Source organism: Tamandua tetradactyla, chromosome X (genome assembly GCF_023851605.1).
Source record: "Tamandua tetradactyla isolate mTamTet1 chromosome X, mTamTet1.pri, whole genome shotgun sequence".
Taxonomy (NCBI): domain Eukaryota; kingdom Metazoa; phylum Chordata; class Mammalia; order Pilosa; family Myrmecophagidae; genus Tamandua; species Tamandua tetradactyla.
This window is the reverse complement of record NC_135353.1, coordinates 30,877,342-30,902,962: the sequence shown is the minus strand read 5'-3', so window position 1 is coordinate 30,902,962 and position 25,621 is coordinate 30,877,342. Positions and strand designations below refer to the sequence as shown.

Here is a 25,621-nt window from a genome sequence, read left to right as displayed (position 1 = left end):
ACACTGTCTCCTTTCACTCTTCCCCCTTTTGGTCGAGAAGGTTTTCTCAATCCCTTGATGCTGAGTCTCAGCTCATTCTAGGGTTTTTCTCAATCCCTTCATGCTGAGTCTCCGCTCATTCTAGGATTTCTGTCCCACGTTGCCAGGAAGGTTCACACTCCTGGGAGTCATGTCCCACGTAGACAGGGGGAGGGTGTTGAGTTTGCTTGTTGTGTTGGCTGGAGAGAGAGGTCACATCTGAGCAACAAAAGAGACTCTCTTGGGGGTGACTCTTAGGCCTAATTTTAAGTAGGCTTGACCTAGCCTTTGTGGGGTTAAGTTTCATATGAACAAACCCCAAGACTGGGGGGGCTCAGCCTATAGCTTTGGTTGTCCAAACTGCTTGTGAAAATATCAAGAATTCCACTTGGAGAGGTTGAATTTTCCCCCGTTCTCCCTATTCCCGAAAGGGGACTTTGCAAATACTTTTCTACACTCACTAATCGAATCACTCTGGGATTCATCAGGGCATCACTCTGGACAAACCAACAAAATCTCATGTTCTACTCAAGGTTCCATGCACTTATGTTGTTCAACCAACTATCTACATAAGTTATATTAGGACATGCCCTGGTCAAAATATAAACTTTGTACCAAATAAACATTTTTTTGCTTTAGTCTCACACATAAGTTGAAATTTTAAAATATTAATTACCATCAATTTTCAGCACACTGCAGTAATGACATTCCTTTGTTCTTCCTCATGGAAAAACATTTTTTAAATTTGTACATTTAGTCACTATCATTATACAGTCTAGGCATCCCTACATTATACCATCTAAATCTTTATCATCTATCTTTCTTTGTGATTTCATTTATGCCCCCAGCCCTCCTCCCTCTATCATTCTCACATTCAGCTTCCTTCAGTGTTTAACATAATTGTATTACAGTTAGGTAGTATTGTGCTGTCCATTTCTGAGATTTTATATTCCCGTCCTGTTGCACAATCTGTATCCCTTCAGCTCCAAATACCCAATATCTTACCCTATTTCTATCTCCTGATGGTCTCTGTCACCAACAAAATTTTCCACGTTTGTTCACTTATGTCAGTTCATATCAGTGAGACCATAGAGTATTTGTCCTTTTGTTTTTGGCAAATCTCACTCAGCATAATGTCCTTAAGGTCCATCCATGTTGTTATACACTTCATAACTTTATTCTGTCTTACAGCTGCATAATATTCCATCGTAGTACATGCCACAGTTTGTTTAGCCACGCATTTGTTGATAGACATTTTGGCTGTTTCAGTCTCTTGGTAATTGTAAATAATGCTGCTATAAACATTGGTGTGCAAATGTCCATTTGTGTCCTTGCCCTCATGTCCTTTGAGTAGAGACAGCATATGGATGGGTCCTGTTTTTTAATCCATTCTGCCAGTCTATGTCTTTTGATTGGGGAGTTTAATCCATTAACATTTGGTATTATTACTGCATTGGTAATACTTTTTTCTACTATTTTGCCTTCTGGATTTTATATGTCATATCTAATTTTCTTTCTTTTTACCTTTACTCATAGTCTTCCTTTCTACACTCTTCTCCACACCTCTCTCTTCTGTCTTTTCATATCTGTCTCTAGTGCTCCCTTTAGTATTTCTTGCAGAGTTGGTCTCTTGGTCATAAATTTTCTCAGTGATTTTTTGTCTGAAAATGTTTTAATTTCTCCCTCATTTTTGAAGGACAATTTTGCTGGATATAGAATTCTTGGTTGGCAGTTTTTCTCTTTTAATAATTTAAATATATCATAGCACTGTCTTCTCACCTCCATGGTTTCTGCTGAGAGATCTACGCATAGTCTTATTGGGCTTCCTTTGTATGTGATGGATTGCCTTTCTCTTGCTGCTTTCAAGATTCTCTCTTTCTCTTTGAACTCTGACATTCTGATTAGTAAATGTCTTGGAGTATGTTTATTTGGATCTATTCTCTTTGGGGTACGCTGCACTTCTTGGATCTGTAATTTTAAGTCTTTCATAAGAGTTGGGAAATTTTCAGTGATAATTTCCTCCATTAGTTTTTCTCCTCCTTTTCCCTTCTCTTCTCCTTATGGGACACCCACAACATGTATATTCATGCGCTTCATATTGTCATTCAATTCCCTGAGTCCCTGCTCATATCTTTCCATTTTTTTCCCTATATTTTCTTTTTCTTGTCGGATTTCACATGTTCCGTCCTCCAGTTCACTAATTCTATGTTCTGCCTCTCGAAATCTACCATTGTAGGTTTCCATTGTTTTTTTCATCTCCTCTACCATGCCTTTCATTCCCATAAGTTCTGTTATTTGTTTTTTCAGACTTTCTATTTCTTCTTTTTGTTCATTCCTTGCCTTCTTTATACCATCCCTCAATTCACTGATTTGGCTTTTGATGAGGTTTTCCATGTCTGTTCATTTATTTTGAATAAATTGTTTCAGCCCCTGTATCTCATTTGAATTTTTGGTTTGTTCCTTTGACTGGGCCATATCTTGAATTTTCCTAGTATGATTTGTTATTTTTTGCTGGTGTCTAGGTATTTAATTACCCTAATTAGTTTATTCTGGAGATTGCTTTCACTTCTTTTACCTAGGGTTTTCTTGCTAGATGAATGTGTTGTCTATCTGTTCTTTGACATTCAGTTCAGCTTTATCTGGAACTCTAGCTTAGGTTTTGTTTAACAAAGGAGAATTTTTCAGTTCTTGTTTTCTTGTTTCTTGCCCTGCTTGTGTGGTGCCTTCCCCCCCCCCCCACCCTTAGGAGGGTCCACGTAGGTATTATAGACCCCAGCCGGATTTTCCCAGACCAAACTGACCTCCTATCAGGAGGAAAGAGTCACCTGCATTGGTTTTCCCTGAGGGTGAGACCCAACAGGTTGAAAGACTTTCCTGTGAAGTCTCTGGACTCTGTTTTTCTTATCCTGCCCAGTATGTGGCTCTTGTTTGCCTGCAGGCCCCACCAGCAAAAGATGTTGTGGCACCTTTAGCTTTGGCAGACTCTCCCTGCTGGGGGCATGGTGGAGACAGAGGAGAGGTTGTAGGCTGGTTTTAATGGCTTCAAATTACCAAGCCCTGGTGTCTGAATTCCTTGAGGGAGGGATTCCACCTCAGTTGGGCTTCATCCCTTTCCTGGGGAAGGCACAGGCTCCAGACAAGCTCTCAAAGAACCTTGTTTCTGCCTATGTCTGAGGCAATTGCAGCCTGAGAAGTCCTGCCGCTATATCCAAAGGCAGTCAAGCCTTTGTAGAAACACAGCCACAAAAATCTGTTTCCTTTTTTTTTTCTTTTTCCATCAGCCCTGCCCCCTTGGCTCTGGGGCAAAAATCAGCGACCTCCACTTTGACCAGGTTCACCTGAGCTGGGGGCCTATTTTTTTAGTAGTCAGAACTTGTTAATTAATTCCACAATTGGCATTTAGTTGGGCTCAGCCCCTGCTGCTCGTAAAGTCTCTTTCCTTTCCCCTCTGGGAAGCAGCCTGTGAGGGAGGGGCACCAGCCCCTGCAGCTTGGGGAACTCACAGTTCTGGGGAGGCTCACAGCCAGTCCAGCTGGTCCAGACTGGAGTACGCTGTGTGTCTGGTCACTGACATGGCCCCAGGAGCTGTTCTGTAATGTTATTTAGTAGTTTTTCTGGAGGACGAACTAAAATGCGCACATTGGTAAGCCACCATCTTGGCCCTCAGCCCCTGATTGCTTCTTAAACAGATTAAAATGAAAATTCTTCATATTTTAATGCCACCTCCTATCTCCTGTACCATGTAAAACCAATTCCTAAGCCTTTCTGTGGTGTATGTATGTGTTTTGGTTTGGTTTGGTTTTGTCTTCTGCTGGATCAGAACTGAATTTTCTGTTGTCTCCTATTCATTTATTACTTCGTCTGCTTCCACCTTCTAAAAGATTGTTGTTGTTGCCTCTTATTTTCTCTGTCTTTTAAACTTATACTTTTGCTTTGCTTCCACCTTGAAAGAGAATCAAGAGAGTGCAAAATTAGATGCCATGCTCCATAGGGTGGACCTTTTTAAAAGGAAAGTCCTCATGAGAATGAAGCAATTATGTCTTGAGTGTTTTAAAACTATTTCCTCACGATGGCAGTAGAGTTGCAGATACACCAACAGGCCCTACATCCATGTCCTTTCCTCCCGCCCCATGAAGGTCTGAAAAAAAACGCAACTAAGAGACAAGGGCACCAAGAAACATGGCTGTCTTGCATCTTGCCAAGTTTGAGGAAAATTGCTCAGATTCCTGTACTCTTGCTTTTGGTTTCTATCTGAAATCAAATTGCAAACTGAACCTCCCACCTTCATCAGGCATGGTTTCTCCACAACGATTCAATTTCTACTAGACCAGTTCTGCTCTTGTTCACTCAGCATTACATCTCCAGTATTTTACTAAGGTATGAAGTTGTCTGGTTTGGGGGCAAGTCTCAAGAATCCAGGCTTAAACAGAAAGAAAATTCTGGAAACTAAAGGCATGGAGGAGGTCATCGCTAGGTGACAATCAATGTGTCCTTGTCCTGGCTCACCTCCAAGGCTCCCAATTAATTCTCCATTTTCTAGATAAAGAATTAGGGCTTATGTGTTTCACGGTCAGCAAGCATTTGGCTGGGAAGAGAAGAGGATTGCTCAAATAGCTCTTACCTTGGTATGCTATACGGTGTCCCACATGGCAGGATATGAACACCAATCAGAAGTTACTTTTGTCTCATGGATTCATTTAACATTGGAACACACACATTTTCCCACAGCATTAAATGGCCTTCAACTGCTTCCCATGACTTTACGGTGTGTGTACGCATGCATGTTATGGTCTTTCTTTTAGAGATTAGCCTTAAAAGCATTTTCTCATGAGTTACGAAGACATGGTTTTTGGAAGGGATTCAGAAATAACCTTGTGCTGTTCAAGAAGAAAAGCACAGTTAAGACCACAGATTAACTTTTGGATTATGACCTTCTACTCCTATCAGTACACACAGAGTTCTATATTTAAACTCACACTCAACAATGAATTTACATTATAATTAGATATGTTTGTGCATTGTGGATTGCATCAGAAATGTTCACACCTGATTTCTAGGCAGTTTGACAATATTATAAGAAATTTGTAAGTTCTCATTTTTATCATTAGGAAAAAATTTTTTAATTTCTTAAATATATCATGTTGTCATAGAAAAAAATTCTCAATTTATGAATGCATGTAAAAAAGAACCATAAAAAATATAAAAATATTCTTAAACCATATTAGGTCAGTCTCTACATATAACTCAAGACGGCTTGGCTGTGTTTTTAACTTACTTAAAATTTTCTCTTGAAATACTATTTTTTTAATGTAAGAAAATAAACTAGAACTAAAATAAAATTTCAAATGTACATTACTCAAATTACGTGCTCCAGACAGATATTCTTACAATCCCTTTAAGGGAGTGCATTCACAAGCATCATATGCATCTATATTCTTTCACTGAGCAATCTTTCTCTCTTTCTCTCTCTACCCGCCCCCACAGATATGTGTATACAAACACAAATTTAGATTTTGTGTATTAAGTTCAATTGCCTACTCAGTTTAATACTGCCCATGATTACAAATGTGGTTTTTAAAAGGCCTATATATATGTTTTCCTTAATTATAATTTGACTCATACTGGGTGTAGTTATGCACAGAATCTTATCTAAATTGCATGCTCCCCTATCAATATATTTTCCCCACCTTGTTTTAAGTTTTATTCTAGAAAGAGGATTCTCTTCCAGAAGTTTACAAAATAACACCTGCTATTGGCAGCCTATGCATATTTTTTAGAAATGGTAAAGCCAAAAACAAATGGTACCTCAGTCAACACAAGACATATTCTTGTGTCTTCCCTATACACATATATTTCTTAACCTAAAATCCAAATTCCTTTACACAAGTGTTCAAACATGTTATCTTCACTTATTATAGTTTCAGTTCTTTGCAAACATCATTAAATATGACTTGTAATATTTAACATTTTTAATGTCTCTCATTCTTTTGCATTTCTTAGAATTAAGCATGTCTGTTTACAAAATAACCTAATACTTTACCCATGTGTAAAGAAGTGCAGTATGGCCACAAATACTGCCCCATCAAGCAGCAAAGGACTTTTAAAATGTGAGTGTCTTCAATCCTCCTGTTTCATGTGCTCATTTAGAGATATAGATATATTAGGTCTCAAGCGGCCCTACAAATCAATTGTTACCAACAATTTCTTCTAAAAGTACTAGTTCTGGATGGCTTCTCAAATTACAAATATATTATCAGCTTCCTGTAGAATCTTAGAATACACAAATCTATCAAAAACCAATGGAGGGCAGGCCACAGTCGCTCAGTGGCAGAGTTCTCGCCTGTCATACCAGAGACTGGGTTCGATTTCTGGTGCCTGCCAATGCAAACAAACAAACAAAAAACAAATGGAAACACTATCTCAAATCCCTCTTTCCTGGCAGAAATACTATTAGCAGCATTATCGTTAACATTCATTTAAATATTATAAAAGGGAAATGCAACTGTTCAGGAGAGTTGACATCATTTAACTAAATGGGTTTAGACTTCATCTCATCAACAGAAGTCTAATATTCTTAGCACAATGCTGCATACAAACATAGACAGTAGTAGTCAGGGTTCTCTAGGGAAACCAAGCCAACAAGAGACAGATCTGTAAATATGAGTCTGTATAAAAGTGTCTCTTGCAACCGTGGGGGATGCACGAGTCCAAACTCTGCAGGGTAGGCCGTGAGACAGTAACTCCAATGAAGGTCTTGGATGAATTCCCAAGGAGAGGCTGGTCAGCCAAAGCAGAGAGATTCTCTCTTCTGACTTCTCCTTTTAAGCCTCACTCATTGCAGAAGGTACTCCCCTTAGCCAACCGGAGATGTAGTCAGCCATAGATGAAATTCACATGTTGATGACTTAAGTCCACACTAATACAACAGGGCACCATCACCTGGCCAAGTTGACACCTGAACCTAACTACTGCACAGACATAACACTCATAAACATCTCCATTTCTTTTCTTCAAATCCACCCTTATCACACTGTACTTGGAATTCGGTACTATGATTTCTTGACTGAATATTGGATGCTAGGCACTTTCCAAAAGCATTAACTTTTCTCATGGAAAAGATCATAGATTTTTATCATCTAATCTCATACCATTCCTTTATTATAGATCAAATCACAAGAATAACACATGCGTCTAGAAAGTAAATTGCGCAAATACAAAACAGTAAAGTAACAATATTGTAAGCCATAGAAGCACAATATATATTCCATTATATTTGATTTATTGCATTCTTTTTATTTGATATTAGTTGTATGTATATGCATATGTATGGGCTGTTAGGGTTTGTTGGTATGGACTTTGACTTACATGACACATTTGGAATGTCTTCAGTTTGAGCTGTTTCATCGTGATAGTTTTCTTAGGTCTTATACCACATAAGCATCTTTATATGCCATTAAATATGCTTCAGAAAACTGGATTTTCTGTTAAGCAGAATTTGGAAATAGTATTGTTTCCATAACAATTAAGAGCAAGGACTTTAAACAGTTCTGCATGGATGTAGAGGAGTACATATTTTTTTTAAAGACAGGTAAATCCTGCAACATGCTATTCTCTTAATTATATATTAGAATATCGGTTTCTTGATTTTTTTAAATTTCAAATGTAAGCCTTGGTTGTTGTCAATATTTCAAGACTTCACACAGTTATAAAGTTAAAACCTGAAGACATGCAATAGAAGCATCACTCTGTAAAGTTAGACACTGTCAGCTGTTTGAGTAGAAGCTTTCCAAATACTTCCTTTGTCTCTCTTCACGTTTTTTAATCCATATGTGTTTATATGCTCCACTTTAAGGTATTCATGCATGTACTATGGAAATAAAGACAGACTCTTTCCATTTTGTTTTCCTGTATGAACCACTGTTAGTTTCCTAGGACTGCCATAACAAAGGTTGTTAAACTAGATTTCTTAAAACCACAGAAATTTATTGTCTCACAGTTGTGGAGGAAAGAACTATGCAATCAATATGTTGGCAGGGCCATGCTTCCCCAACAGTTTCCCCAGAGAAACTGTTCCATGCCTCTCTCTTCCCTGGCTTCTGGTAATGGCTTGCTGGAAGGTCATGGCATTCTCTGTCTCAGTCATCATGTGGTGTTTTTTATTCTGTCTCTAGATCTGTGCCCAAATACATTGATTGAGGACCCACGCTAATCTACTTTGGCCTCCTTAACTAATAATACCTTCAAAGACTTATTTCTAAATAAGGATACATTCACAGGACCAGGACTTAGGACTTGAACATATCTTTGGGGGTAGGAGACACAATTCAACTCATAACAGCCGGTTTGATTCCAAGGGTCAAACAGTTTGCTTTTGCTTCCTTAAATCAGAGTTGTGGACACTTTGCTGAATAAATACACAATGAATGGATTTCAGTCTTTCTAAAGACTTACAAAGACTACCTACTGTAGCTGAACCCCAAACAATGGAATCTGCCCCTCCCCACTGTCCACCCTTGCAAAGGATACCTCAGTGATCTTCCTTGGCCCCATCTCTCTACTCTTCTGTGGGAGTGTGGATCACTTTCAAAAGACTAAGCCTCTGGAAAAAGAATATGTCCACGTGAAAGGTTAACTTTCACAAATTCTAAGTGACCAACTGACTTCCAAAGCAGTGAACCAATGGACAGTACTTCTCACCTGGTAGAAGCATGTCCAATTCTACAAATCATCACACAAATTAGGTGTATCAGTTAGGGTTCTCTAGAGAAACCGAATCAACAGGAAATATTCATAAACATAAAATTAATAAAAAGTGTCTCACATAACCATGGGAATGTAGAGTCCAAGATCCGTGGGGCAGGCTGTGAAGCTGACGATTCCAATGGAGGGTCTGGATGAACTTCACAGGAGAGGCTAGCTGGCCAAAGCAGGAAGCAAGCCTGTCTCTTCTGAATCCTCCTTAAAAGGATTCCAGTGATTAGACTAAGCATCACTAATTAAAGAAGACACTCCCCTTGGCTGATTACAAATGGAATCAGCTATGAATGTAGTGAATGTGATCATGATTTAATTCTGTGAAATGTCCTCACAGCAAAAGACAAGCTACCACTTGCCTAACCAGACAAACAGGTACCACCACCTGGCCAAGTTGACACATGAACCTGATCATGACAGTCCACCCCTTGTCAACTTGGCAGCTATATTCATCACCTTAAATCATACCTAATTTCTAAATAGAAAACAATAAAAGACACATTTTTCTCACCTAATAACACTCTCAATTGTCCTGCATATAACTGGAAACACATTAAATCTCTCCAGAATAGGATGCAAGTCCTTGGGTAATATTCATTCTTAAACCTGATATCTTACAACTTAAATATTATGATGTGAACAAAACAGCATTACAGTCCTTATTTCTGTAACTGATCATGTGGTCGAAGTTCATATTTATCACTACCTTTTTCCACTACCCATTCCATGTTCCCTTTACCTTCAGCAAGCACTTCAGCTGGCCATGGTTCTTTGCCTGGTGGGGTGACCCAAACCTTCATTTCTGAAGTTTCAGAGCCATTGGTAGCCCTGCATGGACTGAGTTGTTGCAGTTTTCCATGGATTTTAATCACAAGGCATGGCAGTACTAAAAGATGCCTTAGTGGATCCCCTATATTACAGGAAAACTCTTCTTTATCTCCATTGTGTAGTTGCAGTCCTATTTTCCCCTGATAGTCAGGGTCAGTCATCCCAGCCAGTAATGTAATCCCCCTCTTGGCTTGTTGATCCAGGAGTATGAGTAGCCCAAAGGAACCAGGTGGCAGTCTTAGATTCCAGTTCAATGGAATCATTGTTGTTTCTCCCAGTGGAACCACTCCCCCTTTTGGAAGTAAAACCTGTTGACCAGCAGAGCTTGGGGTCGCAGGGACAGGAAGCAAAAATTCTCTTAGTGGATCACTAGGGGTAATAGTGAGTGGTACCACTTCCATTTCCACCCTTTGGTTCCTGGACCCATGGATCCTGGCTATGGGAGAAAACACACCATACAGCACATGCTGATTTAGCATATACACAGCTTCCTGGAGAACTTTACCCCAGCCCTTCAAGGTATTGCCACCTAGTTGGCACTGTAATTGAGTTTTCAAAAGGCCATTTCAACATTCTATCAATCCAGCTGCTTCTGCATGATGGGGAATGTGGTAGTTAGATTCAGTTGTCAACTTGGCCAGATGAAGGCATCTAGTTCTGTTGCTGTGGACATGAGCCAATGGTACGTGAACCTCATCTGTTGCTCATTACATCTGCAGTCAGCTAGGAGGCGTGCCTGCTGCAATGAATGATGTTTGATTTAATTGGCTGGCACTTAAATGAGAGCGCTCAATGTAGCATAGCCCAAGCAGCTCAGCATACCTCATCTCAGCACTTGCAGCTCAGCCCAGGCCTTTGGAGATGCAGAAAGAAATCATGCTGGGGTAAGTTGTTGGAACCCAGAGGCCTGAAGAGAAGGGCAGCAGAGATCACCCTGTGCCTTCCCACATAAGAAAGAACCTTAGTTGAAAGTAAGCTGCCTTTTCTCGGAAGAACTAACAAAATAAATCCCCTTTTATTAAAAACCAATCAGTGTGTTGCTTTCTGGCAGCTAGCAAACTAGAACAGGGAACATGGCAATACCAGAGAATTCCGTGAGCATGTGCCATTCCTGCACTTCATTTGCTGTGAAGTGTGTTCCGTGATCAGAAGCAATGCAGTGTGGAATACAATGACGATGGATAAAGCATTCTGTAAGCACGTGGATGGTAGTTTTGGCAGAGGCATTGCATGCAGGGGAAGCAAACCCATATCCAGAGTATGTGTCTATTCCAATTAGAACAAATCACTGCCCCTTCCATGAGGGGGAGTGGTCCAATGTAATTAACCTGCCACCATGTAGCTGGCTGGTCACCTCAGGGAATGGTGCCATGTCGGGTGCTGAGTGTGGGTCTCTGCTGCTGGCAGATTGGGCACTCAGCAGCGGTTGTAGCCAGGCCAGCCTTGGTGAGTGGAGGTCCATGTTGCTGAGCCCATGTATGAACTCCATCCCTATCACCATGACCACGTTGTTTATGAGCCCATTGGGCAATGGTAGGAGTTTCTGGGGAAAGAGGCTGACTGGTATCTACAGAACGGGCCATCTTATCCACTTGTTTATTAAAACCTTACTCTGCTGAAGTCGCCCTCTGGTGCACATTCACATGGGACACAAATATCTTCGTTTTTAGGCCATTCAGAAAGGTCTATGCACACACCTCTTCCCCAAATTTCTTTGTCACCAATTTTCCAATTATGTTCTTTCCAAGTCCCTGACCGTCCTGCCAAACCATTAGCAACAGCCCATGAGTCAGTATACAAATGCACCTCTGGCCAGTTCTCCTTCCAAGAAAAATGAACAACCAGGTACACTGCTCAAAGTTCTGCCTACTGGGAGGATTTCCCCTCACCACTGTCCTTCAAGGACACCCCAGAAAGGGGTTGTAGTGCTGCAGCTGTCCACTATTGGGTGGTAGCTGCATATCGTGCTGAACCATGTGTAAACCAGGCCCAAGTTTTCTCTTTCTCAGTCGATTCACTGTAAGGAACTCCCCAAGAGGCCATAGCTCTGGTCTGGGAAAGAGAAGGTAATGTGGCGGGAGTGGAGATCATGGGCATTTGGGCAACTTACTCATGTAATTTACTTGTGCCTTCAGGACCTGCTCTGGCCCTATCTCATATATACCATTTCCATTTTATGATGGAGTGCTGCTGTGCATGGCCAACTTTATGGCTTGGTGGGTCAGACAACCCCCAGCTCATGATAGGCAACTCAGGTCTCATGGTAACTTCATGGCCCAAGGTTAAGCATTCAGTCTCTACTAAGGCCCAGTAGCAGGCCAAAACCTGTTTCTCAAAAGGAGAGTAGTTATTTGCAGCAGATGGTAAGCCTTTGCTCCAAAATCCTAAGAGTCTGCATTGTGATTCTCCTATAGGACCCTACCAAAGGCTCCAGACAGCATCTATATTTGCCACTGACACTTTCAGCACCATTGGATCTGCTGGATCATATGGTCCAAGTGGCAGAGCAGCTTGTATAGCAGCCTGAACCTGTCACAGAGCCTCCTCTTGTTTAGGTCCCCACTAAAAATTAGCAGCTTTTATGGTCACTTGATAAATGGGCCAGAGTAGCACACCCAAATGAGGAATATGCTGTTGCCAAAATCCAAAGAGACTATCCATGCATTGTGCCTCTTTTTTCATCATAGGAGGGGCCAGATGCAGCAACTTATCCTTTATCTTAGAAGGGATATATCAGCATGCCCCACACCACTGGACACCTAGAAATTTCACTGAGGTGGAAGGCCCCTGTAGTTTGGTTGGATTGATCTCCCATCCTCTGACATGCAAAGCCTTACCAGTAAGTCTAGAGTAGTTGCTACTTCCTGCTCACTAGGTCCAATCAACATGATATCGTCAATATAATGGACCAGTGTGATGTCTTGTGGGAGGGAGAAATGATCAAGATCCCTATATAAGATTATGACATAGGGCTGGACAGTTGATATACCCCTGAGGTAGGACAGTGAAAGTATATTACTGACTTTACCAGCTGAAAGCAAACTGTTTCTGGTGGTCCTTATTAACAGCTATTGAGAAAAAAGCATTTGCCAGATCAATAGCTGCATACCAGGTACTAGGGGATGCACTGATTTGCTGAAGCAATGATATCACATCTGGAACAGCAGCTGCAATTGGAGTTATCACCTGGTTGAGCTTATGATAATCCACTATCATCCTCTAAGACCCATCTCTTTTCTGCCCAGGTCAAATAGGAGAGTTGAAATGGGATGTGTTGGGAATCACCACTCCTGCATCCTTCAAGTCCCTTAAGAATGGCAGTAATCTCTGCAATTCCTCCAGGAATCCGGTATGCTTCTGATTTACTATCTTGCTAGGTAGGGACAGATCTAGTGGCTTCCACTTGGCCTTTCCCACCATAATAGCCCCCCACTGTACAAGCTAAAGAGTCAGTGTGGGAATTCTGTCAGTTGCTCAGTATGTCTATTCCAATTATGCATTCTGGAACTGGGGAAATAACTACAGAATGGGTCTGGGGACCCACTGGTCCCACTGTGAGATGGACCCGAGCTAAAACTCCATCGATCACCTGACTTCTATAAGCCCCAACTCTGACTGGTGGACCAGAGTGATGTTTTGCGTCCCCTGGAATTAATGTCACTTCTGAACCAGTGTCTAATAATCCCTGAAATATTTGATCATTTCCTTTTCCTCAATGCACAGTTACTCTGTAAAAGGCTGTTGGTCTTCCTGGGGAAGGCCTGGGCGAAGATTTCCAGTATAGATTTGTGGCAGTGTAGCAGGGTTCTCCCCCAGAGAGACCTGGCTTCCTCTTCATTCAAGGGGCTCTGGGTCTGTAAACTGTCTCAAGTCTGGAAATTGATTAAGGGGCCATGACTCTGTGTTTTTGTAATTCAGGTTAGACTTCTGTTCACTTGACCTAGAACTCTTTTGTTTATACAGCTCAAACAAGAATTTAGTAGACTGCCCATCTATTGTACTTCTAGGTACCGCATGATTTACTAGCCAATGCCACAAATCTCTGTGAGTCAGATTATTTTTTTTTTTTTTTTTTTTTTTTAAAGGAAAGACAGAGAGAAGGAAGGAAGGATAGAAGGAAGGAAGGAAGGAAGAAAGGGAAATATCTCCAAACATTTTCTTGCTTTATTGTATTTTGTTTTTCCGTTTTTTGTTACATGGGCTGGGGCCGGGAATCGAACCGAGGTCCTCCGGCATAGCAGGCAAGCACTTTGCCCGCTGAGCCACCGCGGCCCACCCGAGTCAGATTATTTTGACTCCTGCTTTGAGTTTGCTGTCTATTATAATAGCCACGTCCACCCTGTCTCTGGCAATTAAGTGCTGCCACCTGGCTTCTGCCAACTTGGAATTCATTTGTCCCCATTGTGTTTAAGGATTTCAGCTCTGTGACAGCAGTTCCCACAGTAATATCTGACCTACAGAGAATTGTTACTACAGAGCTCTTCAGGGATGATGGCGCTAGTCACACAAATTTATTTCTCACTGTTCTGGTAAAAGGTGCATCCTCTGGACATTCCTGAGGTGTAAGAGCAGGTTTTGCACGATAAATCCACTCTAACATTCCAATCTCTCTAAGCCTCCTGGTCCCCTCATCTACATTATACTAGGGCAGGTCTGGCATTTCAACTTCAGGTAATGTTGGCCACTTTTTGATCCATGTTTCAGTCAACCATCCAAACAAACTGTTAATGCTTTTTCTAACCCCTCGAGCTATAACATTGAATGCAGAATCTCTGCTTTGTGGGCCCATATCAATAAATTCAGCCTGATTCAGCCTTATATCCCTCCCACCATTATCCCACACCCTTAAAATCCATTGCCACAAATATTCCCCTGATTTCTGTCTATATAAATTGGAAAACTCATGCAGTTCTTTTTTAGTGTAACATACCTCCTCATGTGTGATACTTTGTACTTCACTTTTAGGGGCCTGTTGGGACTTTAATCTAGTTATAGGTCTGTAAGAAATGAGGGGTGGTGAGGGTGGGTCATGAAAATAATTAAAAGTCTCTTCCAAGCCATTTGCTTCAGGGCATTCATTTCCAGTTTCATCTGGTGAAACAGGATTAATCACTCTAGGGCTAATCCCTTCAGGTGGAGGCTGGGTGGCCAACTCCTCAAGGCAGGGTGGAGGTGGGGTGGCTATGTCGTCAGGCCAGACAATTACAGGGTTATCTAGAGAAGACTCAGCATGACCTAGGGTTTCAACCTTGCCACCAACATCATTATCCATCCATATGTTGCCATCCCATTTTTCAGGGTCCCACTCCTTTCCAATCAATGCCCTCACTTTAATGGTAGACACCATCCAAGATTGAGATTTCAATTTACGTTGTAAAGTTGCTACTCTAACAATAAGATTCTGAGTCTCATTTTTGGAGATCTCAAGTCTACAGCTACAGGAAATAATATTTTCCTTCAGAACACTCGCAGAAATGTCTACATCTATCAGACAGTGCTTAAGCTTCTCATTTGAAGCCTTAAGCTCATCCCTTTCACTCATTAAAGCATACAGTGTATGAAACAACAGCCAGTGAACATCTCTATATTTCCTATTTTCACAAAACTCCATAAAGTGTCAAAAACATTATCTCCCAGAGCCTGACTTTGTACAAGTGAAGCATTAGGAGAATCGAATGGTGATATTTTGACTATCTCTTTTGCCAACTCACTCCATGGATTGGGAGTGTTATTCTGATCATGGGACTCAGAATCCTTAGTGCCTTTGAGTCCAGTCAGAGTAGAAAACCATTCATAAAAACCCATTTTTAAGATTCTGTTTCTTAAGAACCAGTCTTAGTACCAAGATGCATCAGTTAGGGTTCTCTAGAGAAACAGAATCAATAGGAAATATACATAAATATAAAATTTATAAAAGTGTCTCACATAACCATGGGAATGTAGAGTCCAAAATCTGTAGGGAAGGCTGTGAACCTGATGATTCCGATGGAGGGTCTGGACTAACTCCACAGGAGAGGTTTGCCAGCCAAAGCAGGAAGAGAGCCTGTCTCTTCTGAATCCTCCTTAAAAGGCTTCCAGTGATTAGATTAAGCATCACTCATTAAAGAAGACACTCCCCTTGGCTGATTACAAATGGAATCAGCTATGGATGTAGCCAACATGATCATGATTTAATTCCGTGAAATGTCCTCATAGCAAAAGACAAGCCAGCACTTGCCCAACCAGACAAACAGGTACCACCACCTGGCCAAGCTGATATATGAACCTGACCATGATGCTAGTTGATGTTAATGGCTTCATTTTCAGTGACTCGGTCAGAGATAGGATGAAGGATGAGGGATGGTATGGAAGAATTTGTATAGCAATTTACTTAAGTACTGGTGAATTTGAGAATCTCTGCTAACAGACTTTCATATTGCATGGGCTTTTATTGTCTGGGAAGTACCCATTCTTTTCTTTGCTACCTCTCCTGCTGGGTTGTTTTCCTTTTAGCTTTTTATTTTGGAACAGCATTTGACCTGAGATGAGTTTTGATCATTGAATGGTAGTTGGGGTTGGCAATAGTTGTAATCACCCATTACTCTTCATGGTGTCATAGTTGAATTCCTGTGACTCTGCAAGTTGCTACTTATTTGGGCTTTCATCCGCTCCCTAGACAGATAAATCCCTTCATATAAGCCAAAATGTATGAGCCAAAAACTCTTGAGCCTGAGGAATTCCAGAACTAGGGCTACTCTTGTTACTCACAATTCTAACTTCAGATATGAGCCACTGTCTTCACACATGTGACTTGTCCAGAATGGCATATGGTCAAGCCAAACAACCACTCCAAAACAAGCAACTTAGCTCACTGGATGCAGGTTTCTCTCTGAATCTGCTTTAGCTGAAGTAGGTCACAGAGGTCAGAAGTCACATTCTACCTTCACAGCGTACTTGGGACCATTGAGGAATGCTTTCCTGGGAACCTATGATACATATGTCCATAGACTGTTGCAGACCTCAACCAAGAGGAGTCTCAAGGACAGCTAGGCCCAGGCATGGATATCAAGTAAGCCAATTTCCCCAGGGAACACATGGAATAATAATAGATGCTAAAAGTTTGCCAGCAGCTGCAGCTCCACACTAGGTCAACAGAATAAAGAAGGTGGTCAGCCAAAACTGCAGTGCACCAGATATAATGTCCTTCTGCTTTTGTAAGAGGTCAGCTACATATACCATCACTGATACAGAAGAAGGAGACATTGATTTCTAAGAAATTTAGACATTTTTTCCAAGTTAAAAACAAGTGTTCTTGGGACCCTAGGTGCTCAACTTTTCTTAGGTGTTCAAGGAATCTTCATCAGTAAAAGGCTAAGAAGCAGGCAAAGAGAATAATACTCGCTAGTATAAGTGAACAGTCATAGTCCCAAGTCTCAAAGGTCTCATCTTCCTTTGGGGAAAGCAATTTGCCAACAAACCTCTCTCTGTCTCCTTAAGAGAGTTGAGATGAGAACAAATCCCTCTAAGAGGGTTGGCCATCACACTGGGCCCTAAAAAGAGCTGCAGCATTACATCTGGTCACTTAAAGAGTCAGAGAACTCTTCCAGGTCTTCTCTATTCTTCGACTCCATGTGGTAGTGCACATTTGTATTCCTACTGATGTTCTGGAGTTTACTGACTTGGCAGCACGGCACATACTTTCTCCAGGCAATGCGGCCACAGACCTTTTGGCATCCCTGAGATCCACAGAAAGGGCACTGGCTTCTGTTAGATGTCACCTAGAATTGAGATTTTTTTTCACCCACACTCTGAAACAGCTGCCACAGAAGGCCTAAGCCCCAAAGTATAAGAATACCTTGTGCCAATTCTACTACCTTATTCTCCAAAGGGTTGGCACAGGAGACAAATGCCCAGAAGCACTGCTTAGGCTTTGAGTAGTTTTTCTAGCCCTGCCCTCACTGAACTGAAAGTGAAACCCCATCCCATGAGTTCCTGTGCTTCATCTCCCAGTGGCTCCCTACTCAGTCCTGCCCCCTCACTCCTCAGCTTCTTCACCAGGATCCCACCTTTGGCCAGAGCTCTGGGAAGGCCTCAGGTTGAAAGGAAAGAGGCCAAGGTTGGGGTCAGAGCCCAATGAGCTTCCTTTCTCAATGGCTGGGCTTTGCAAGAATTCACATAACAGCTCTGGGTTTTGTGAAACTACTTCCTCTTGATGGCAGTACTGCTCTAAAAAGCCAATTCGGAGTTCGAGGAAGATGGCCAAATAGGGTAGGTCAAGTTTAGCACTGCTCCAAGGAGAGTTAGAGAAGGGACAGGAGGGTGACTGAGACAGCAATTCCAGAGGGAAGCTGTCCTGGGAGAGCCTTCTGCACCATATAGGGAGACCCTGGTTGCAGGGACTGAGGAGCTGAGAAGCAGAGAACTGGAGCCTAACTTGGAGGTCCAGAGCCCATAGGAGCACACAGATAGGGAGACAGGGACTAAGAAGTAAGCCAGGCTGCATTCCTTGAACATGCCACCCTCACTAGTACGGCCCTATGACCTGAGACTCACCCCACATCCCACGCACCCAAACCCAGTCACCCACTCCCATTCCCCACACTCCAGATGCTCCCACCCCACCAGCCCCCAGTGCAGGTTACCTGCCCCACACCCCCACCCCATATGAGGCCCAACCCACTTCTCCTGCACACCTCCTGAGCACTACCTCCCCCTCCCTGTTCCCTGCAGGCTGTTCCCAGCGTATAAAGGCAGCAGGCACTAACCTCCATACTCAAGCTAACCCTGCCCCCCTCCTCCCGCCCATAGTGTTGCACAGTCTCACCCCACACCCCTGAGCTCTGTGCATCAGTTTACAGCACTCCTAGGCCCACGCATGCGCATGGGCCCCATATCACGTCTTCAGCGCTGGGAACCTCAGTTTAAAGCATCCTAGAACCGTGCATGCGCATGGCCCTCAGTCACACTTCCCAGGTCTGAGAAAGTGCTGACCTGCACAGCCAGGTTACATTTGGACTCAATGCATGAAGACATAATGCCGACCTGCTACCATAGCACTACACATGTGCACAAAGGGCCCCTCGTGCCTTAGACCAGCGCATACCATGGTTATGCCTCACAGACCGGTGCCATCACACAGATACATCATCCCTGGCTGCTGGGCGCCCACCTTCACAAGCATCAGCATATCATTCCCAACCTGTGGCTACACCTGCCCTGAAAGAAATCACCCCACTGAGCGCTCCACCCCAGACCATGCTCCCTGCTGTACAACCATCCCACAAACACAAGGCCTTAGACTACTAAAGGAAATCAATTCCCAAAGTAAATCAATCAAGATATTTATGTGTGACGAAAACATCAGAAGATCACTAATCATAATCCAGTGAAGGCAGATATTGCCCTACCTAATGACCAAATTAAAATACCAGAGAGACACAGACACTGGAACAACTAACAAAGATGTTCATATAACTCTACTTAATAAAATAAGTGGGATGGCAAATGACTAAAGGAGATCAAGAAGACAGTAGAAGAGCATAAAGAGGAATTTGAAAGAATAAATAGAAAAATAGCGGATATCATGGAGATTAAATACTCTGTTGACCAAATAAAAACATACTAGAGGCACACAATAGCAAATTTGAAGAGGCAAAAGAAAGAATAAGTGAAATAGAGGATAGGATAACTGAATTCAAACACACAAAAGAGCAAATGACAAAAAAGATAGAAAAATTTAAATTGGATCTCAGGGAAATGATAGACAAAGCAAAGTGCACAAATAAAAGAATCATTGGTGTCCCAGAAGGAAAAGAGAGGCATAAAGGGCTAGGAAGAGTAATTGAGAATATAATGGGGGAAAATTTCCCAACCCTTATAAAGGACATAAACATACAAGTCAAAGAAGCCCAATGAACTCCAAACAGCATACATGCAAATAGGACTTTCCCAAGACACATACTAATCAGTCTGTCAAATGTTGAAGAGAAACAGAATATTCTGAAAGCAGCAACAGAAAATCAATCTACTACATACAAGAGAAACTACATAAGACTGAGTTCAGACTACTCAACTGGCACCATGGAGATGAGAAGCCAGTGGTATGGTATATATAAGATCCTGAACGAGAAAGACTTCCAGACAAGAATTCTGTACCCAGCCAAATTATACTTCAAAACTGAGGGAAAGATTAAAATTTTCACGGACAAACAAATCCTGAAAGAATTTGTCAACAAGAGACCGGCCCTACAAGAAATACTAAAGGGAGTTCTGCCAGATGAAAACAAAAAGACAGGAGAGGGTGGTCTGGAGGAGGGCACAGAACTGAAGAGTACCAGTAAGGGTAACGTGAAGGATAAAAAGAGAAAGAGGGAAAGAATATATAGATCTGATAAATAAAATAAAAAAGATAAGATGGTGGATTCAAGAAATGCTTTTTTCAATAATAGCTTCAAATGTGAACAGACTAAACATACCAATTAAAAGATACAAATTGGCAGAATGGATTAAGAAATATAATCCAGCTATATGCTACTTACAAGAGACTCATCTTAGACACAAGCATGCAAACAGATTGAAAGTAAAAGGATGGAAAAGATTTTCCACATAAGTTGTAACCAAAAGAAAGCAGAATTAGCTATACTAACATCGGACAAAATAGACTTTAAATGTAAAGACAGCATAAGAAACAAAGAAGGACACCATATATTAATAAATGGGACAATTCACCAAGAAGATAGAGCAATCATAAATGTATATGCTCCCAATCAAGGAGCTCAAAAGTACATGAGACAGACATTGGCAAAACTAAAGGGAGCGATAGATGTTTCAACAATAATAGTAGGAGCCTTCAATACACCACTCTCTTCTATAGATAAAACAACCAGCAAAGCTGGACTTCTGTCTTTCTCCTCTATAAATAGAAGACCAACGAGGAAACAGAGAAGTTCAACAACTTGATAAATGAATTAGATCTAACAGACATATATAGGTCATTGCACCACAAAACACAAAGATATACATTTTTTTCTAGTGCTCATGCAACATTCTCCAGGATAGAGCATACTTTGGGACACAAAACAGGTCTTTATAAATTTAAAAACTTTGAAATTATTCAAAACACTTTCTCTGATCACAAGGGAATGAATCTGGGCTCTCAATAACCACCAAAAACCTGAAGGCATTCACAAATATATGGAGATAAAATAACACAATCTTAAACAAATAGTGGGACAAAGAAAAAGTTGCCAGAGAAATTAGTGCTATCTAGAGACAAATGAAAATGAGAATACAACTTATCAAAACTTATGGGATGTGGCAAAAGATGAGCTAAGAGGGAAATTCATTGCCATAAATGCTTATATTAAAAAACAAGTAAGAGCAAAAACTTAGGGCTCACTTGGAAGAACCTGAGAAAGAACAGCAACCTAACCCCAAAGCAAACAGAAGTGAAATAACAAAGATTAAAGCAGAGATAAATGAATGGGAGAACAAAAGAACAATAGAAAGAATCAATAAAAACAAAAATTGGTTCTTTGAGAAAATCAATAACATTGATGGGCCACTAGCAAGACTGACAAAAAAAAGAGAGAGGATGCAAATAAACAAAATCAGAAATAAGAAGGAATGCATTACCACAGACCCTGAAGAAATAAAAGAAATCAAAAGAGGATATTAGGAACAACTATATGCCAACAAACTAGACAACTTAGAGGAAACAGACAAATTCCTGGAAACACACAAACAAGCTACACTGACTCAGGAAGAAATAGATCTCAACAAACCAGTCAGAATTAAAGAGATTCAATCAGTCATCAAAAATCTTCCTACAAAGAAAAGCCCAGGGCCAGATGGCTTCACAGGGGAATTTTATCAAACATTCCAAAACAAGAATTAACACCAATCCTGCTCAAACTTTTCCAAAAAATTGAATAAAAAGGAACTGTTCCTAACTCATTTTATGAAGATAATATCATTTTAATACCAAAACCAGGTAAAGATGCTATAAGAAAGGAAAACTACAGGCCAATGTCACTAATGAAAGTAGGTGCAAAAATTCTCAGCAAAACAATACTACCCAATTGTAATGCAATTATGTTAAAACACTGAATGAAGCTGCATGTGAGGTATAGGTTTTTTGTTTTTGTTTTTTTTGTTTTTTTTCTTTCTATTATTGTTTTAATTCTTATTCTGTTGTCTTTTTATTTCTTTTTCTAAATCGATGCAAATGTACTAAGAAATGATGAATATGCAACTATGTGATGTTATTAAGAATTACTGATTGTACATGTAGATTGGAATGATTTCTAATTGTTTTGTTAATTCTTTTTTTAATTAATAAAAAAAAAAAATTCTCAGCAAAATATTAGCAAATCGAATCCAACAATACATTAAAATAATTATACACCATGACCAAATGGGGCTTATACCAGGAATACAAGGATGATTCAACACAAGAAAAGCAATTAATGTAATACTGCACATTAACAAATCAAAAGGGAAAATCATATGATCATCTCAATTGATACTGAAAAATCAGTTAACAAAATTCAACATCCTTTTCTGATAAAAACACTCCAAATGATAGGAATCAAAGGTAACTACCTCAATATGATAAAGAGACTATATGAAAACCCTGTAGCCAGCATTGTACTCAACGGAGGGAGACTGAAAGCTTTCCCCCTAAGATCAGGAATGAGACAAGGATGCCCACTGTCACCACTGTTATTCAACATTGTCCTAGAAGTTCTAGCTAGAGCAATCAGGCAGGACATAGAAATAAAAGGCATTCAACTTAGAAGGGAAGAAGTAAAAGTTTCATTATTTGCAGATGACATGCTACTATACTTGGATGATCCAGAGAAATATACAGCAAAGTTACTTGAGCTAATAAACAAATTCAGCAAGGTGGCAGGATATAAAATTAATATGCAAAAATCAGCAACATTTCTATTCACAAGCAATGACCCAGGTGAGGAGTTAGTTAAAGAAAAATTTCCATTCAAAATAGCAACTAAAAAAATCAAGTACTCAGGAATGAACTTAACTAGGGACATAATGGACTTGTACATGGAAAACTATCATAATATTGCCAAAAGAAATCAAAGAAGATCTAAATAGGTGGAAAGACATTCCCTGCTCATGGATAGGAAGGTTAAATATAGTTAAGATGTCAGTTCTACCCAAATTGATCTACAGATTCAACACAATACCAATCTAAATTCCAACAACCTACTTTGAAGACGTGGAAAAGCTAGTTACTAAATTCATGTGGAAGGGAAAGAGATTCCAAATAATTAAAAGCATCCTAAAAAGAGAAGAATGAAGCGGGATGATTAACATTTCCTGACTTTAAAACCTATTATAAAGCCACACTGGTCAAAACAGCATGGTACTGGCACAAAGACAGAAGCATTGACCAATGCAATCGAATCAGAGTACAGAAATAGACCACCAAATCTATGGTGAACTGATTTTTGAAAAGACCCCCAAATCCCCTGAACTGGCACAAAATAGTCTTTTCAATAAATGGGCATGGAAGAACTGGACATCAATAGCCAAGAGAATGAAAAAGGACCCCTATCTTATACCCTATACAAAAAACTAACTCAAAGTGGATCAAACACCTAACTATGAGAACTAGTACCATAAAGCTTCTAGAATAAAATGTAGGGAAACATTTTCAAGACCTAGTAATAGGAAGTAGCTCCCTAAACTTTACATCCAAAGCACAAGCTACAAAAAGAAAAATAGATAAACGGGAACTCCTCAAAATCAAATCCTTCTGTACCTCAAAAGACTATCAAAAAGGTGAAGAGGCAGCCAACTGAATGGGAGAAAATATTTGGAAATCACATATTGGACAAAGGTTTGATATCCTGTAAACACAAACACATCATACAACTCAACAACAAAAGAACAAACAACCCAATTATAAAATGGGCTAAATATATGAATAGGCATTTTTCTGAAGAGCAAATACGGATAGCTCAAAATCACATGAATATGGGATTGAGAAAGTCTTCCTGGCAAAAAGAGGGAAGTGAGAAATTAGACAAAATAAAGTTTCAGTGGCTGAGAGAATTCAAACAGAATCAAGAGGTTATCCTGGGGGTTATTCTTATGCATTATATAGATATCCCATTTTAGTTTATGGTAAATTGAAATGGATGGAAAGAAGTTCCTGAAACTCTTGAACTATGTTCTAGTAGCCTTGATTCTTGAAGACAATTGTATAATGATACAATTCTTATACTATGACTGTGTGATTATGAAAACATTGCATCTGATGTTCCTTTTATCCAGGGTATGGAAAAAATGAGTAAAATATATATATATAAAATAAATAGGGCGGTGTGATGGTGGCTCAGTGGCAGTGTTCTCGCCTGCCATGCCAGAGACCCGGCTTGAATTCCTGGTGCCTGCCCATGTAAAAAAATAAATAAATAAATAAATATTAGGGGAGATAAGGGGTAAAATGAATTAGGTAGATTGAAATACCAATGGTGAATGAGAGGGAGGGTTAAGGGTATGGGATGTGTGAGTTTTTTCTTTTATCTTTCTATTTCTTTTTTTGGAGTGATGCAAATATTCTAAAAGTGATCACAGTGATGAATGCACAACTATGTGAAAATATTGAGAGCTATTGATTATACACCATATATGGACTGCATGTGTGGGAAGATTTGTCAATAAAAATATTTTTTAAAATGCTAAAAAAAAAGTTACTTTCCAACAACAACAACAAAAAAAGCACATGAAGAGATGCTTGTTTTCACTGGTTATAAGGGAAATGCAGATCAAGACTACAATAAGATACCACTTCACACCTATAAGAATGGCTGCTATTAAACAAACAGGAAACTATAAATGTTGGAGAGGATGTGGAGAAACTGGAACACTTATGCACTGCTGGTGGGAATGTATAACGATGTAGCCACTATGGAAGACTGTTTGGCGGGTCCTTAGGAAACTAAATTTCAAGATGCCCTATGACCCAGCAACAGCACTACTTGATATATAACCAGAAGAGCTGAAAGCAATGACACAAACCGACATTTGCACACTAACGTTCAGAGCAACACTAAATCCAAGCGCCAAAAGATACACATCAACAGACGAGTAGATTAAAAAATCTGGTATATACATACAATGGAATATTATGCAGCAGTAAGACAAAGTGACATCCTGAAACACATGACAACATGGATGACCCGTCAGAACATACTGCTGAATGAAATAAGCCAGACACAAAACAATAGATACTGTATGATTCCACTTTTATGTCCATGGAAAAGGTGACTGAAGGATGCACTGACTGAGAAGTAGATTGGCCAATGATGATATATACTTAAAAATGAATGTTTGGCTGCTACATAAAAGGAACAAAGCCATGAGGCATGCAATGGTGTGAATGAACATGTGGGACATTCGTTAAGGTAAAATAAGCCAGAAACAAAAGAACAACAATGGTATGGTTGCCTTTAGAAAATGCTTCCAAGAAAACAGGAGCCTAGAGTGTAAGCATTTATAGCAGACACATTTATTCTGGAGTGGTAATTATTATTTCTGGATTCTGAGAGGCTGTTTTATATATCTTTAACCTGGTATTTAGAGATAAGAACGAAGCAGATCAGGTCAGGATTAAGGTAATTCAGAACACAGGGGTAAGGAAGATATTGGCTATATTGTAGAACCACACCTACTCTTCAAGACAAAAGGAAGAAAGGTTCCTTTGTCCAGAACCTAAATTTTCTGTAGCACATATTCTAACTCAACCTATCTGGATAGCTCATTTGAACAAGTGAAACACAGGGAGCCCAGAATAAGAATGAGGGCCTTTAATCCTGCAGAGCTTAATGTAATGCCTAGATACATCTCAGAGTATACTAAGCAGAGAATCAAAAAGTATTGGCAAAGTCCCTTGAGTGATGGGAGGAAAAATATGGAACTATTAAACTCTACCATCAGGGAATCCCCTGAAACTGTGTCAAACTTTAGGGACACCCAAATAAATAGGCCAAGCCCTTGATCTTGAGGCTTA

At 40.3% G+C, this 25,621-nt stretch overlaps 2 long non-coding RNA genes across 3 annotated transcripts in view; one reads left to right on the top strand and one right to left on the bottom strand.

The window, feature by feature from the left end:
- The window catches only part of LOC143671270 (uncharacterized), a 59,264-nt gene that overhangs the window by 9,435 nt on the left and 24,208 nt on the right, over positions 1-25,621 (top strand). For both annotated transcript variants that reach the window (XR_013169526.1, XR_013169525.1), the window contains exon 2: positions 12,846-12,949. This is a non-coding gene — a long non-coding RNA (uncharacterized LOC143671270). The remainder of the gene's footprint in view (positions 1-12,845; positions 12,950-25,621) is intronic.
- LOC143671269 (uncharacterized) overlaps positions 1-25,621 on the bottom strand; it is a 152,743-nt gene that overhangs the window by 110,918 nt on the left and 16,204 nt on the right. The window lies entirely within an intron of this gene.